Source organism: Lepidochelys olivacea (assembly GCF_965140295.1).
Source record: "Lepidochelys olivacea isolate rLepOli2 genome assembly, chromosome: 20".
Lineage (NCBI taxonomy): Eukaryota > Metazoa > Chordata > Testudines > Cheloniidae > Lepidochelys > Lepidochelys olivacea.
The window spans coordinates 1210572-1228135 of NC_140430.1; positions in this window are offsets into that span (position 1 = coordinate 1210572).

Below are 17564 nucleotides of genomic sequence, written 5' to 3' on the forward strand. Positions count from 1 at the left end.
CCCCCACTCCTCGCTCCAGCTGCAATGATTCCCCCTCTGGCAGAGATTCAGGCTCCTGTTGGCCTTTGAACGGCTGCCCAAAGGCGGGTGTTTAAGTGCCAGGCTGCAGCGGGGGGGCGTGCGCAGGTCTAACTGGCTGGCTCTGTCCCTGGAGTGGCCTGAGGAGCTGGGAAACTTGAGCAGGTGCGGCCGAGCGAACACCTGTGGGCACGCACTGGTCCGGCTGCTTTGGCCTACCCCACCCAGAGCAGGATGCGCTGAGCTCCCCCCCCCCCCAAATTAATTGTGGGTGCCCACCAGAGACCACTGGGCCAGGGCTGCAGAAGTGCAGAGCCCTCCCCAGCTCCAAATGAAGGCACTGGCCTAGAAATTGGGGCTCAGGCTGGGGGTCCAGAGTGAGCAGCCCCCTGGGACTGTCAGCCCAGCCCCTCCTCCACCGTCTCATTTGTGGTGACGAAGTGCCAGGGTGGGACATCACGGTGTATCTATCAAAGCAGCCAGGCTCAGCATGGGTCATGCTGCACTCGTTTGAGCTGCAATCTGGGTGTAATGCACCATCCTGTGGGCGCCCCAGGGGGGAGAACCCTGCCCAGCAGCTGGGTGCGTGGCTGGGCCTTGGCTCCTCTGGCGCGCTTGGCTGGGGCTTGGTGCGTGCGGCTGCGTTACCTTCCCACGGCACGTCTAGGGTCATGCAGAGAGGGTTTCTGATGCTGTAGGTGTGGCCGCCCACCCGCTCTCTGCCCTCAAGGTGCTGTGTGGCTGTTGAGCAGCTGGAATGTTCCACCCCAGACGGGGCTGCATTTCAGCACTGAGTGAGCAGTTCCCTTGGGGTGTTGCTGTGGGATGGCTAAAGAGCAGCCATGTCCCACCCCAGAGGTGACGTCTCACAGTGCCACGATTCCCCTCCCCCTCCCCCCCCCGCCCCTTTACAAAGCTGTCTGGGAGCCTGCGGACTGAAGAGTGCTGGACTGGCAGCCCTGCGTCACTCATGGCACGGCAGCGAGCCTGGGAATAATGGCCTCCTTTGATGCGGTGAGGCCTGCAATCACGGCCTGAGGCATCCCGCTGCTTGGGGCCGGCTGGGGAGCTTCGTGGGCATGGAATTTTCCATCTGAATCCTGGGCTGCTGCCTTGGACCGGGCCAAACGGTCCATGGACAGTAACTCCATTGAGGCTCTTGCAGAACAGAGCTGGGGGAGGAATAAACCAGCCGCCCCCAACCCAGCACGTGTGAGCAGTGCTGAAGCCCTCCGTCGCCTGCCCTGGGTGAGGGGGCGTGGCAGAGGGGCACTGCTGATCCGGGGCCCAGGGAGCTGTTCCAGGGAAGCAGGCAGAGAGGAAAGCGAGCAGGGTGCTGGCTTTAGAAGTGGTTTAACAGGAAGAGCAGCTGCCTACGCAGTCAGGACACCTGGGTTCTCAGCTGTGAGCTGGGAAAGCCGCATGGCTGGTAACAGAGCAAGGTGGCTAGGAGTCAGCACTCGAGGGTCTAGTCCTGGCTCTGGGAGGGGGTCTAGTGGGTTAGAGCAGGGGGCTGGGAGCCAGCCAGGACCCTGGCTTCTATTTCTAACTTTACAATAGATTTTCATTGTGACCTTGGTCAAGTCTCTCTGCCTCCATTTCCCCGCTGAGCGGTGGTTGGTTGTCCCCCCCTCTGCCTCCCAGGCTGAAACTGCAGCTACTCATGGAGGTCGCTGGGTGAAAGCCAGGCAGCCGTGAACAGAGACCAAATGCTGACAAGCTGCCTCCCGGGCCGTCCCTGAGCTGGGGGGTGAAGCGGCTGCTGCGTCAGGGTGATGATGAAAGTGGAGATGTGACGTGCCCGCCCAGCCCCCCGCGTGATCTGTCCATACTGCACTGGGGTGGACGCCGGACTCTTAGGAGAATGCCCCAGAGCTCGCCTGCCCAGATGTCTGCTCCCCGCGCTCCTGGGGGAAGGGTCTTGGGGGGGTGTCACTGCTGCCAGGCCAGCACAAAGAATTCCAAAATGGAGCAATGGCGTTTTGCACCTTTCCCGTGGAGATCTCCAAGCACAAGCCAAATCCAGCTCTCGACTGCGCCAGGGTAAAGCCAAAGTGACTCCACGGGCTGCAGGGGAGTTCCTGCAGCTCTACACCACCTTCCTGGGAGCCGCATCTGGCCCCTGACACGGAAGTGTCCCAGCACTCCTCCGGCCGGGGGATTGTTAGAAACACGTTTTTATGCACCGTTCCAAGAGCATTTTGAAAAGGGGCCCGTTGGAAGCTCTATGGGACAGCGACTATCGTGTTCTGTGTTCGTGCAGCGCCAAGCACCAGTGTCTCCTAGGTGCTACCATGCTACACCAAGTAAGTCATGTACAGCTCCTAGCACAGAGGGGGCCTGGGACCGATGTGGCCTGGACGTGACTGATTATCACCATTCTACAGATGGGGAGATGGACACATAGAGACGGGAAGGCACTATGGTCACATCGCAAGTCCATGGCAGAGCTGGGGATGGAACCCAGGAGTCCTGCTTTCCAGGCCTGTGCCCCATTTGCTGGACTGTGCAGACGAATAAGCTCACTGAGAGTTACATTCTGATCTCTGCTACGCCAGCGTCAATGCGGAGTGACTCCTTCAGACTCAGTGCGGTTGCTCTGATTTTACAGCAGTCAGTCTGGGACAGAGAGATGACGTGAATCCCATAAGGTTATGCAGCAAAAGCAGGAGTCGAACCCAGGAGTCCTGGCTGCCAGAGCACGGATCGAACCACTCAACAGCAGCAGCCCTGCCTCACGGGGAAAACCCGCGAGGGGAACTCCTCTCAGCAGTGCGAACCCGTGTTCCAAAACCATAACCCTTAAAAACTAACAAATGAATTCATCTGGGGTCTGGTCATTTCCCTGCTGGGTTCTGAGCCCCAAGAATAACGTTTTCAAGATTTTCTTTGCAGCCACGCAGGCGAGAAACCTTCTCTCTTTAGGAATGAGAGCTCAGACACTCACCTAATCCCCTGACTCCGGGAAGTGGGGCCTGAAGGAAAACAGGCAATATTGCCAGGCGCACAGTGAAAGGCCACGGTTGGCAATGCTGTCCTCTAACCTGGAGCAGAGCATGCTGGGCAGCGAGAGATGCCAGGGAATTAATTAGTGTGATCTTTAGCGTCTCGGAGCCAGGCGTGCCCTGGGAGACAGCTGCGTCGGGATCTGCCTTAGGGTGCACGGCTCCTTTCCAAGTTTGTGGAATCTTTCTCCATCTGGGATTTTTATCCTTAATGTCCCCCTCCTCCCCACTGCGTTTCTTTGTCACTGGTGGCTGAGATCAGTCCTGTGGGGACAGTCTTGGCAGCCTGACTGGCTAAAATGGAGCGTCCCATTCCCGGGGGAGCCACTGGGACCAGTATTTGTAGGGGCTGGGGCTCTGTGGACTGCTCTCTGCTCCAGTCCAGGACCATCTCCTACTGGAGGAGGGAATGACCCTGATCGCTCGCTCCCTGGATGGGCCCGAGGGCCCTCCGCCAGCCCCACTGCCTAACAGCAGGCCCCCTGGGCTGTGCACATGAGGTGTCAACAAGAGGCTGGGCAGGGGCTGGGGACGTGTGGGGCTCTACCTAGGCCTGGTTAGTGCACTCAGGGGAGGGAAGGGGTGCCTGTGAGCTAAGAGAGCGTTCTCATCACCCCTGTGTGAAGGACCAAGGCTTTGTGTCAATTATTGCTCTTTACGTGTCTTATCATAGCACCCGGGAGCCTCAGGCCTGGGCCAGGGCCCTATTGTGCAAGGCGCTGTACAAACCCAGAAAAAAAGGCCCCACTTCCAATCTCCGCTTCGGCCAAGAGACAGATAGGGATGTCCACGGAAACAAGGAGACAAACTGACAGTCACACTAGCCTGCAGCCTCATGATCCCCAGTTGGCTGGTGGCCCCTAACCATTGGCAGGTTTTTTCTGGCTTCCGGGTTGAGGACAGTTGTGAGGAGAGACTGAAGGAGGAGGAGTGAGTGGTGCAGATGTTTATGGGGAGCACAGAGGGGAGGTCCACCCAGGCCCATAGAATGGGCTGTCACTGACTGCAATGCGGATCAGATCTGGCCTCTGGCACGCCCAAGCAGAAGGGCATGTTGGATGGACGCTTCCCAGCCCCATTTGCTAGTGGCCTCCATCTTGCTGCCCTTGCACGAGCTGTAAGAACACCCAGGGATGTACAAAAGCGTCTGGCCTCCCCACATCCACCCCTTTATGTTGCAAGGGGAATAACTGGCCCATAGAACAAATGTTAATGAATCTACCAAAGGCCCGCACCAAACAACCGGAGCATTGAGATGGCCTGGGATAAACAGCCGGCCTCTCGCCATCCTGGAGACAATGGCGGGTCTGTTTCGTATTGACCGTTCATTTCCCAAACGACAATAGTCAAAGGGGATGTGACGTTGCCACCACGGTGGAATCCCAGTGTGTGTTTTCCAGGCCTGAATGCCGGGCGTTCTTGACTGCGTGGGTTTCGGAAAACCTTGTTCACCGGGAACACAAGAGCCCCCTTGCTGGTGGTTTGCGGCCTGTCAAAGTTCCCATTGCATCTGGGCCATGGCCCCTCCTGGGCCGGCGCCTTGTTCCACGACCCGCTCCCACCAGCTGGGCGTTCTGCTCCATGCCGCGCGCCCCAGCGCCAAGCTGTGCCCCAGCCCAGGGCGGGAAGACCATGATCCCGTGCTCTGCCTGATGGCAAACAGGGTTGCAGTCTTAGCCCCATGGTCTGCTGGGCTCCCTCCTGCTCTGACTGTCCCTGGGCCAATGCTGAAGTTGCTGTTAGGTGAGGCGAGCTCTCCGACCTTCCGCTAGCCCAGCGCGCAATCCCCTGACCCCTGGCAAGGCAGCTGGACTGTGAAGGGCCGTGGGCTCAGCCCACCCGTGCCCTGGGAGCAGATGGGCTTTGAGGCAGAGAGAAGGAGGCTGCTTAGGGCAGGAGCTCAGGGTCAGAAGGACACGTGGGGGGGGATGCTCTCCTGCCATAGAGCCAGATGGGGTTGGGGGAGCTGCTGTAGGCCCAGTGAGGGGCTGGGGGAAAGGATGCCAGATGGGTGGGAGTGGTGCAGGGAGCCCTCTGTGCTTGCTCCAGGGTCCCTGGCTGGAGTCCAGAGTAGAGGGAGGCCCGGGCTCTCCCTCTAGGGCTCCAAGAAAGGTGGGAGGCCCCTGGTGCAAGGGGCCGCAGCAGGAAGTAGCTGGACGAGAGCTGGTTTTGCCAATTGTGACGAAGCGGGACTGTTCTTAATGTTTCCTCTGAATACTGTAGGGGTGCCTCAGTTTCCCCTAGGCATTTCTTAAGTCTCTAGGTGGTGGGATAAGGGGGTGTAATTGTTGCAGAGCAAAGGGCCAGTGTACATAAATGGCAACACTCTGTCTCCTGGCAACTGATGGCCTGGGCCCTTCCCCCCTGTAAGGTGAGAGCTAAAGGGCTGGAGAACAAAGGAATCAGGTGACCTCCTGGCCCGGGACAGGGACAAAGCCCAGAGGAGGAGGGGCTGGAGGGGGAGGGAGTTTGGGGCTGGCTGGGGACGAGGAGTGAAGTGCAGATGGGGTTGTCTGGCTCCCTGCCCCCCAAAATGGACCGTGCTGAGGGGTTCTGTTCTCTGCACCTACAAGCTCTGTGTTAGACCATGTTCCTGTCGTCTAATAAAACTTCTGTTTTACTGGCTGGCTAAGAGTCACGTCTGACTGCGGAGTTGGGGGGCAGGACACTCTGGCTTCCCCAGGAGCCTGCCTGGGTGGACTGTCTGTGGGAAGCACATGGAGGGGCAGAGGAGGCTGAATGCTCCGAGGTCAGACCCAGGAAGGGGGAAGCTGTGTGAGCTGTGTGTCCTGCAGACAGGCTGCTCCCAGAGAGGAGACTTCCCCAGAGTCCTGCCTGGCCTTGTAGGGAGCAGTTCCAGAGCATTGTCCAGGGACTCATGACACCAATGTCTTGCTCACTCCGAAAGGGAGGGGTGAGGTGCTCTGATGCTGGCAGAGCGCCTGGCGAGAGTGGAGGTCAAAGACCCTGAAGAGGGAAACTGAGGCACAGAGCACCAGGTCCCGAGGCAATTGTGTTGCAGCATCTCCTCCTCCTCCGGCATGTTGTCTAATGCCTGGATTGTGAGCTCTGCGCGGTGGGGCCTGGCGACTTGGCTGAACAGCACCCAATACAACAGGGCCCGGGCCCTGGCCGGGGGCGCCAAGGCGCTTCTGTGACAAATAAACTCTGCAGGTGCCTTCACCGCAGCAAGGCCCTGCTCATTATCACCCGCTCCATCAGCTCGGCCCTCTGGCGGGAAGTATCTGGCTGCAGCAGGGAGTATCTGACCTGAGTTTGAACTGAGGCCCAGAGAGAAGGGAGGAGACCTGCCTTGCCCGAGGACATGCCTTTTCCCCTCTTTTTAGGCCTGCAGAGCATCCCCCTGTTAGTCCCTGGGGACTAGCCCCCTCGCTGGGTGTCGGAGCCGGGGTAGAGCCCAGGGAAAGCAGGTGCAGAACCCTGGGCTGGAACCCTGGTGGGAAGGGAGCCCCTGACACAGAGACAGCCCTGACGGACGGACGCAGCCTGCGGGGCAACTGGCAGCCTACCCCTCCGGCACTCGGCGGGCTAGATGCTCAGCGAGCGTAGCTGGCGTAGCCATTGCAGCAGGGCTGATTTGCAGCTGCTGGGGGTCTGGCCCCACTGACTCCAGGGGAGCTCCGGCTGATTGACGCCAGCGTGGGGGTGGCCCTACGTTCCGCAGCAACATCGGCTCCGTGGCAAGCTTCCATCTAGGTTCTCGGTCGCTGCTGGATGTGGGTCTCTGGGACTGGCACCTCGAACGCATCTCATGCTGCTGCGTTCCCCGCTTCCTGCCCCGCAGCCATCCTCGGTCCTCAACGGTCCCATTCCCCATCCTGCCTTGTGCCTCCTCTGGGCTCTGACCAGCCTCCGCTGGGCCAGGCCCTGCTTCTGCCGGTCCTCCCGGGCTGACCCCCTGCTGCTCTGGCCTGTTGGGAATGTTCTCTGCCCTGGGGAGAGGGTGCCTTCCTCCTGGTGCAGGGCCCTGGCCTGGCCCGGGGGCCAGAAACTGCTCTTGCTTCCCCTGGCTGGGCGTGCGTTGCTTCTGGACTTCCCAGCATCCGCCAGGTGGGGCTAGGGCATGGCGCTCGTGCTGGGCCATGTGCGCTGAAAGGCCGGGGAGCAACAAATCGCCAGCCGCCGGTGCCGTCCCAGGAGCATGAGTTCTTGGGGCCCAACGCAGAAACCCCCCCTGAGGTGGTTCTCGCTGGCTGCCGCACGCCCCCTGTCCCAGGGCAGCAGGGAGCGTCCTTGCTGCTCAGCAAACCCTGTTATTTTCTAGATTGTCGCCTCCAGCCTGGCGCTCGCAGGAGGGGCCAGGGCATCGCCCGTCTCCTTGCCCCAGACGCCTGCTTGTTCAGCCTTCGGGCTCGCGACTGGGAGAAGCTATTTTGACATGAATGCAACTCTCAGACTGCTGAGCACTTCGGTTTCGGGCCGTGCAGTGGGGAGGGGAGAATCTTGGCTCCTAATAACCAGAGACGGGCTGGGAACAAAGATGAACAGAAGGGATTGGAAGGGGCGGGATAGAATAACAGCGAAGAACAGCCTGTGCCTTCTGTTTTCTACACGCACAGCCCCGTCCACAGGCCTTACAGTACATGCAGCTGCATGGAAATATGCACATGCCAACACAGGAGTGCAGAGCTCCTCTACACACGTTGCATGCTAGCATGCGCGCATTCTTCGCATACGTGTCTGCAAAGAGAGATCCGCACCCGCAGCGAAACACGTATAACGCCTGGTGTCGCTAAATATCCAGGCCCTGCTGTACACACTGGCCTGTGCACGTCTTGTCGGTGGGCAGCATCGAGCCTGGGCTCTCTGAAGCTGGGCCCTCTGCGGGGCGGGGGCAGGGGGGAGAGACAGGCAATAGTGGGGTACAGCCCTGGGGATCATGAAACAGAGAGGCTGGGGGTGCTCATGGGTCAGTGGCCCAGGGCTGGAGCTGGGGAGTCGAGGGAGGACCTGTGTGGCAAGACCAAGCAGTGGTGAGGGAAGGAAGTGTATAGCTGTGGGGAGGGCCAGGGGCCTGTGATGGGGGTGTCCCCCACACAGGCCTGAAGGGGTTAACGTGGGCATGAGAGGCCAGCTAAGGTACCTGGCAGCACCTGGGAGAGAGAGAAAGCCAGGCCTGATGGAGCCCAGCTGGGGTGGGGGCAGGGGGTGACCGTAAAGCCAGGAAGTTTGCAGCAGAAAGAGGATGTTGGCAGCCAGGCTCTGGGGCTAGACGAGGTAGGAAGCAGCCCAGAGCAACAGGAGCAGACCCTGGCTGCCTGCTAAGGTTCCTGCTAAGATGGGTGGGCCGGAGGGCCAAAGCCTCTGTGACGAAGTGGGCCTGTTCTTAATGTTTCCTCCGAATATTGTGGGGGTGCCTCAGTTTCCCCTATGCAGTTCTTAAGTATCTAGGGGGTGGGGTAAGGGTGTATGATCATTGCAAAGCCCTAGAGGGCAGGTGTGTGCAGGGGTCTGGACACAGAGAATGGCCAACACCCTGTTTCCTGGCAACTGATGGCCTGGGCCCTTCCCCCCCTGCAAGGTGAGAGCTGAAGGGTTGGAGAACAAAGGAATCAGGTGACCTCCTGGCCCGGGAAAGGAACAAAGCCCAGAGGAGGAGGGGCTGGAGGGAGTTTCAGTTTGGGGCTGGCTGGGACATGGAGTGAAGTGCAGACGTGGTTGTCTGGCTCACTGCCCCCCAAAATGGACCCAGCTGAGGGGTCCCGTTCTCTGCACCTGCAAGCTCTGTTTTAGACCATGTTCCTGTCGTCTAATAAACCTTCTGTTTTACTGGCTGGCTGAGAGTCACGTCTGACTGCGAAGTTGGGGTGCAGGACCCTCTGGCTTCCCCAGGAGCCCCGCCTGAGCGGACTCGCTGGGGGGAAGCACACGGAGGGGCAGAGGATGCTGAATGCTCCGAGGTCAGACCCAGGAAGGTGGAAGCTGTGTGAGCTGTGTGTCCTGAAGACAGGCTGCTCACAGAAAGGCGACTACCCCAGAGTCCTGACTGGCTTCATGGGGAGCAGTTCCAGAGCATCGCCCAGGGACTCCGTGACAGCCTCAAACTGCCCTGCTAGCCTGAGGGAGACGGCTGGCATGCGAGGGGGAACTGAGGCACGGATAACGTGATGCCAGGCTGGCTAAGTGACCCCGTTACAGGCTGGGCTGTCCGCTGCTTGGAGCTGGCGTTGCACCTGAACGGAGTGGGTGTAAAAATGCCACCAAACTGGAATCCTCCCATCGCTCCCATCCGCTGTGGTGATGTCCACGCCCCTCATGCGCGCCAAGTGAGCGGGCAGATCCACCGCTCCCCCGCAGAGCAAGACACGCACCTGCGAGAGGAAGGGTGGGTGGGCGGCGGGTTCAAGTCCTGGTTCTATCACCATCTCCTTGGGTGACCTTGGGCAAGTCACCTGGGCCTAAGCGTTGTGAAGGATGCAGCCCCCACAATGGAGGCCAGGTGGGCCGGGCTCTTCCACAGACCTAGCCCCCTTGCAGATGCCGATCCTCCCTCGACTCCCCAGCTCCTTGCAGATGAGAGAACCTGGATTTGTGCAGGAAATGGCCCAACTTGATTGTCATGCACATTGTGTGGAGAGTGGTCACTTTGGATGGGCTATCACCAGCAGGAGAGTGAGTTTGTGTGGGGGGGGGCGGAGGGTGAGAGAACCTGGATTTGTGCTGGAAATGGCCCACCTGATGATCACTTTAGATAAGCTATTACCAGCAGGACAGTGGGGTGGGAGGGGGTATTGTTTCATATTCTCTGTGTATAAATAAAGTCTGCGGCAGTTTCCACGGCATGCATCTGATGAAGTGAGCTGTAGCTCACAAAAGCTCACGCTCAAATAAATTGGTTAGTCTCTAAGGTGCCACAAGTACTCCTTTTCTTTTTGCGAATACAGACTAACACGGCTGCTCCTCTGAAACTTGCAGATGCCGAGTGTTAGAAAACCTTGCGGGGGGGAGCCCTGGCCCTGGTCCTCCAGCTGTCAAGGGAATCTCGCTAGTGACTGCAGTGGAGTTAAGATTTCCCCTCCGTGCTTCCCCTCCGTGCCCCGTTGGCACACCTGGGGTAAAGAAACACCCTTTCTCTGTCGTGCCTGTGCAGAGGGGGGGTTCTTTGGGCGGCGCCCCCATCGCTACCCTCCTCCTGACAAATAACTGGGGCTGCCTCTTCCTGAAGCTCACGGAGCTGCTGCTTTGTTGCCACGGCTTGTTGCCGTTGGTAGGAAGCCAAGCCCGGCGAGCTGGCAACACTCTCAAGGCAAAGGAGCACATGGAAATTCTGCCTGCCTGTTTCCAGCGAGCCCCAGGTACCAGCAGCTCCTGTTCCCGGGTGTACTTCAAAGAGCCCGCTTAGCTTGAGCCCTTATCAACACCCAGGCCTGGCCGGGGCATGACCAGAACCTGGCACTTCTTGGGCTATGACAGGGCCGGAGAGTCTCAGCTCTTGCCTTTCTAATTCCAGGCAAACCAACAGCCTGGGAAGCCGCTGCCCCCAAAGGCGACGTCTGGGGGGCATTTCACCAAGGGAACTCAGAGCATTTCACGAGCACTGACACTAACCCTTCACGTGCTCCCCCTGGAAGAGGGTGGGGCTCAGTTATTAACCCTTTTCTACAGATAGAGACGGTGAGGCACAGAAGTGAAGGGACTGGGCAGCTGAGGCAGGAACCCAGGTGTCCTGATTAGGTGCCTAAACAAATGAGTGTTCGTACACTTTGTACAGTGCCCTGGCCCCTCCAGCCCGCTGCCGTCTGCTAACCAGGGCTTTGCTTTACGCAGGAAGGCGACAGAAACGGTTTGTTAAAAGCCCCACTCTGGGTCCCTGGGGATGCTGCTTCCTCGGGATCCTTCACCCGGCATCCACGTGCGACCCGGTTCCCAGAGGCTCCCTGGTAACTAACAATTGCTCCCCCCTGGGGGTATGTGTGGAGCTAAATCCACTGGCACTAAATCCCGTCCCAGCCTCTCTACATCACAAGGTCTGCAACAGCTGCGGTGCTCAGATTTCTGCAGCCATCTTGAAATGCTCTGAGCTGGACAGACCAGCCTCTTCCAACCTCATTTGCACTTGCTCACTTTCCTGGGTGAGCTGCTTGTCACTCACTGGCCACTCACTAATTAGGGCTGCATGGCGATTGCTGGGAGCGGCTCTGCCAGGGCCCTGCACCTTGTGCAGCCCCTCACCCCTGGGCAAAGGGTGCGAATTGCTGCCAAAGCCGGAGGGGAGCGCTCTGCGGTACGGGGCTGTGACCTGAGCGAGGGGCAGCTCTGCACCTCCCCAGAGGTAGTGACTCAAGGTGCTCTGCCCACAGAGGAAACAAGCATCCAAAGGCCCGGGGGGGGGTGGGGGGGGCTGCAGGTGCGGGAGACCTGGGTTCTCTTTCTGACGCTGAGCGGCTGGCTGACCTCAGACGGGTCACTTAGGGTCAGACTTTTAAAGGTTTTTAGGCACCGACCCCCACTGAAATCAGCATTTCCATCCTTCCTTTAAACTAGGGATGTCAGCCCTTCCTGCCCGGTGGCCCCAGGAGCGCCTGCATTCTGGGTCTGTCCAGCACCTTGCGCCCTGGGTCCTACAATAATTCATGGGGACCTACAGCAAGGAGCCCCTGCTCCTGGTGGAGGCTCTCGGTGCTGCTGCGATACTGTCTCCCAGGCAGGGGGACCTCTCTGGAGTCCCGCAGCTGGCGGGGGGGGGGTGCTGGGCAGATGCCCCGAGACACGATGGGGTTCAAGGGCAGCAGCGATCGGTGCTGACTAAGCGGGAGTGACTGGATGCCAGAGCCACCGGTGAACTGTAGGGGGCGCTCAGGAGAAGGCGCGTGGGAAGCGGCGACGTTCCCACGAGCTCACGCCCGGCCTCCTTTGCCTATTTCAGGGAGAAGCGCTAAATAGCCACAGGCCGGAGCCAGGGGCCAGAGGAGTGTGAATTCAATTACCCTCCAACAGCCATGCTCCAGGCTGCGGCTGGCACTGCCCTGGAGCCAGCACGTTCCAAGCAGGGCTACTCAGCAATGCCCTGGTTGCTGCTGACGATATATTTAGCCTTGACCTGGCTATAAATTAATTTGTATATCAAAACTTTAACAAATAAAGCAGCTGCAGGGCAGAGCGAGGGAGAGGAGTCAGGGAGCCCGCTGCTCCTGGCGTAAGAGGGGGACGAGTGTCCTTTTCCTGTACATGCTGTGCTGGAACAAAGACCTGCTCCCACCCGGAGCCAGAAAGGCTGGCAATACAGGGCTATGCATGGAGATCTGCTCAATCTCACATAAATCAGGAGCTGCTTGGATCCTCTTGCACCAAAAAAGCACAGGCCTCAAGCTTAAGGAGAATCCCTATGTGCTGGTAGCAGTATAGGCCTTATGACACACAGCAGGGTAGCCTAACTCCATCCAGCAGACAGTGGTAGCCAGTTCATTGCACTGTTACCTCCGAAATGGGCTCTACATGGGGAACAGACACAGTAGTGAATTGCTCACTTGCAATAGACGCCCACGAGCAGCCCACGCAGTGACCTAGAGCAGGGAGACAGTCCACCTTATCCAGCGCTCGATTTGTACCGAAAGAGGTTCCGGGGCTCAGCCCTGGCCTGGTCATGCCATTCGGCTCGCTGAGGGGTACCAGAGCGGCCCTGCAGGAGCTCGCTGGTGGCCCCCGGGGAATGACAGAGCTTGAATCTTGCTGACCTCACCCTGCAGTAAAAATAGCCCCATGCTGGCGAGACACTGCTCAAGGAGAGCCAGGTCCAGGTTTGAAATAGACCAGAGCGGCCTGGTGTGAAGGGAAGCTGCGGGGTCGCAGGGGCCAAAACTGGCTTCCTTAGGCGAGTTCAAAATAGGGGGTGCCGGGAAATGTTTTCTGCATTTAACGAAAATCATGTCTGTCCCCACACATACCCTGCGTCTGTCTGTCTGTCCCAGTGTCTGTCTGTCTAGCCTCTGTGTCCATCTGTCTGTCCCCACACATACCCTGCGTCTGTCTGTCTGTCTGTCCCCGACTCCCCACACATACCCTGTGTCCATATGTCTGTCTGTCCCTGACCCCTGCAACAGGGTCAGGGCCAGATTCTGATCTCAGCTCCCTGGGGCTGAATCCGGAGTCACCCCTGATCACGACAGGGTCAGGACCAGATTCTGATCTCAGCTATACCCAGAGCAATCCAGGTGTCTGTACAGAATAATTGCACTGAATCCAGTGCAGCTGGGAGCAGGCTCTCTCCTGCAGCCTGATCTCCTGCAACCGCCCCGCTCTTGCAAAACCCATTGCAGGGCTGCTGGCTGCAATGTGCCGGGCTGGGTGGGCAGGGCAGTGTCTATCACCATGCTGCGTTTGCAAGGCCTCACGTCCAAGCCTGGCAGCATTGGCCAGTGGCCTCTGGCCCTCTGGCCCCCCCAGTCCCTGGCCCCAAGGCAGCAAAGAGATTCGGCCCCACTGATGTCCAGGGGTTTAAGTACCGATTGGGCTAGAGGGGAACTGAGGGGGTCACAACATTGGGGCCCCAGTACAGGCCGTGGGGTGGGGTCTCAGCACTGTGCAAGGCCGGCTGCTCACTGCGGGCTATCGGCCCTCGCCCCTCTGTTTCTCCAGGATTCGATTTGTAGGGGAGGGAGCCTGGGAAATTGGCCCTTGTTACCCCCACGTGATCTGAAATACCAGCTCTCCGTGTACGTGTCTGCACACCAGCGCTCACTGGCGTCGTGCTTCCTCCATCCACGCTCTGCGTTGCAACGGGCTATTCACCACGGGCTGTCCCCAGTCGGCCATGGCTTGTGACTCCTCACCCTGTGCTCCCAAGGGCCTGACCCTGCACCTGCAGCTCACGGCCATTGAAGCAGGGCTGGGCCCTTGGCTTGCAGCCCAGGGTCAGTGGTAGCCAGGGACTGGCTGCGCCTCAAGTGTCCGGACAGAGGCAGGTCATGTTTAACTGATGCAATCAACAGTTTGGTATTTTGGTCCGTGCTCCTGACACTATAATCAATCACTGCTGCCCTGGGGACCAGGGCTCCAGGCTGTGGCAGGCATGCGTGAGGCCAGGACAGCTGTAGCCCGGGTTGGTACCTTTGGAAAAAGCTTTCAGAAGTAAATCTGAGCCGCTCTTATCCAGCCCTGCTGCAACCCGCTGAACGTCTCAATGCTGCATGAGAGACGTTTTCCTCCGCTCTGCGGCTTGGTAGCTGTATTGCATCTCCTGAGAGCAGGGCTGCGCCTTGCAGAACTGCGGCCACAGGAGGACAGGCACAGGGTAACGATGCGCCTGGACAGAGCCCCGCTGGGCAAGGTGCTGCCCAGACCATGCTGAGAGCTGCTGGGCCCCATGGAGCTCGCAAGCCACAGGACTGGAGAAAAAGACTCAGACCCATTTTACAAACCCAGGGCACACAGGGAGTCTGTGGTAGAGGTGGGAAGTGAACTGAGACCTCCAGGGCTTTTGCCCACAAGTGAAAAAGCTGCCAGACCTTCTCCAGCGTGTGTGACTGTCGCCCCCCAGTGGTGGCCGCCCAGGGAGGGTGGGAGCTCTGGCACTGGGTGGTGCTAGACAAGGATCAGGGCCTGTTGTGCTCGAGACTGTGCCAATCAGTAACACAAACAGGAAGCTTGGGATGTCGGTAATGGGCTATGCCCGGGGAGCTGGCATCAGGGGATCTGCGTTCCAGGCCCAGCTCTGACAACGTCTCATTCTGTGACCTTAGCCGACTCTTTTAAAGTTGCCATGTGCCTCGGTATCCCCGTCTGTGAAATGGGGCTAATACTGATCCACTTCAGGGGGAATAACCCGCTACCCACTTGTGACGGGGGCGTGCAAGGTGGGAGGCTGTGAAACTGTTCAGTATTTTTGTCGTGGCAGGGAGGGTGGTGGAAAAATAGCAAATAGGGGGGTCTGGAAAATTGCCCAAGGGAGATGGGTAGGTGAATGCACTAAAGCTGCTCCGGTAGTGATGGGGGCGAGCGAGTCCAGTTCTCTGCCTTCAGTGAGCCACCAGCAAAGCCTCCCTCGGGGCTAGCAGCCGGCACCTCGGCCCACTCACTGGCAGCTCCATGCTGGGGGGGCCTGTCCTGGACTTTCCTCCAGCCCAGCGCAGGGCCTGTCCCCTTCCCAGCCGGGGCATGCTCCCTGCGGCGATGGCACCCGAATTCCTTTGGCCTTGGCAGCGCCCCAGTGAAATCCATCCCCTGGCACACTTGTTAAACCCGGGCTCTCCTCACCCCAGGGCTATTTATACAGGCCAGCATTCTTCCTGGGGCTCTCAGTCCCTCCTGGCAGGCCCAACGTCGGCATTTCTAACGAAAAGAATCCAACAGCCCGGCTTCCAACGCCCATCCCTGCCTCTGCACCGCCCCAGGCCTGGGCAGCCACTGACATTGGCCCCCTCTGAAGGCCTGTGGCTGGGTGAGGGGGGGGGAACCAGGCCATAGGGCTGCACGGTCGTCCCAGCTACGAGATGAGCGCACACCCGGCCTCCCCATTGGACAACCCTCCCACCCCCAGTGTCTAAGTGCCGGGTGCTGATCTCATGGCGTTGAGCTCTTGTGCTTGCCAGGGGCTGGCGGAGCCGGATGCCTGGTCATTGTCAGCGTCTCTGCTCGGGGTGGAGGAAACGGCTCAGCCGTAGTGAACGCAAAGAGAGCCTGATGCTGGCCACAGCCAGACCCCATGGCTCTTCTAGGTCCCCAGCACACTGAGGCCCACTTTTCCATTGCCCTGCATCATGTGCCGTTATCTGGGCCTGTGCAAAGTGGCAGCAGCTCACACCCACCCTGCACTAGTGTAAATAATCCAAGGGGCACAGCAGGGCAACCGAGAATCAGACTCCGGGTCCCCTAACGCCTGGTGTGGACTGTGCCGCATTGGAAAGGCCAGCTGGCTACACTGCCCCTGCAGGGGCCCCATCTCCGATCCTACAGGCATCCCATCCTGTGGGCCCAGGCTGCTCTCTGACCCCTTGGGAGCTGTGTCCAAAGCTCGCTCATATATACTCCAGCCAAGTTCTTCCTCTCTGCAACAGCGCCCTCGGCAGCTTGCAGGAGATGCTCGTGCTCTAAGAACATAACTCTGCAAGCAACCACCCTTTGAAACTGGCTCCTTCCACTGAATGATCTTAACGCTCTTGAGAAATACCATCCAGTTATTGCTGGTCCTGTGGGGAAACTGAGGCACACAGCGTGGCAAATCGATTTGCCATAGGTCCTACAAGTCCCTGGGCAAGGCAGAAGGAGAATGCGGGGCTCCTGGCTCCAGTTCTCCCTGTGCTAATGAGTGGGCCCCACTCCCAGTCCTGGGCCTAGAACCCAGGAGGTCTGACTCCCAGGCTGCGGTTTATCCACAGGCTCAACCTTCCTCCTCAGTGTAAAAAATAAAAATAAAAAGTGACCCCAGTGTAAGGACGGGGTAGCAAGGGAGGAAGGGCGAGTCTGGGGCCAGCACCCAACCATGACGTCCCTTCCCCAGATCACACCCTCAGACAGAGCTTCACCGCGGGAGGGGAGGGCTCCCGTCGGAATGACCTCTCTGACGGGCAGCCCGGAGCTCAGCGCCAGGAATAGCCCGTTCAGGCACCACGTATAAACAGCCCAGCAGGACAGCGATAGCATACGCTCTGACCGGTGCTATTTGCCCAACAGAGCAAGTGAGAGATGACACCCAGTTTGAGGCGGACCGGGGAGAATATTTGACACGATACCAGGGCTGTCCCGGCTCAGACGCACAGCGCCTCTCTCCCCCTGCACTGTGCTAGGGGGAGAGAGAATGGACTCAGCAAAGGCCTGACCCCAGGCAAAGCTCCCACTGGTTTCAGTAGGACTCCTGCTTGAGTGAGGCCTGCACAATCCAGCCCCAGGTAGAAAGAAACTTGAGTCCCTCCTCCTCCTAAGGGCAGCTTTGTAAAAGCCTGGTTTGGATGCAAATGTAGGAGTTTGCACTGCAAGTAAGAAACTCTTCTGTAGTGTTTAAATCATGTGTAAGCCTGCTAGGGGTGCTCTCTGTGTTGTTGAAGCCCCAGAGCAGCAGCATGTGTGGGGTTGGGTGTGACAGGTTTAGTGAGCCTGGTTGCTTGGGATCGACTGTGGCAGTGGGCTTTCTTCACGGCGTTGTTTAAAGAGCAAAAGACAGAACATCTCCCTCTAAAAATTAAGCTACCTTGTATTTTTGCAAACAGTTTGTGCTTTATTTCCTTGGAGCGGGTGGTCGTCTGAGGCCCTGTATAAATAACGTTCAGGGTTGCTAATGCTGGCAATATTTGGTGTATTTCCTACAGCCCCAGGTCCTGGACTCATGGGATTCTCAGCTACGGTTGCCAAATTTCTAATTGCACAAAACCAAACACCCTAGACCCTCCCCTTCTCCGAGACCCCAACCCCTTCCCCAGGTTTGCAGGGAAAAAGCAGGGCATGTGACCCAGGTAGGGTTGCCAACCCTCCAGGATTGCCCCGGGGTCTCCAGGAATTCATGCATCCGATGACGTGAGCTGTAGCTCAGGAAAGCTCACGCTCAGATAAATTTGTTAGTCTCTGAGGTGCCACAAGTCCTCCTGTTCT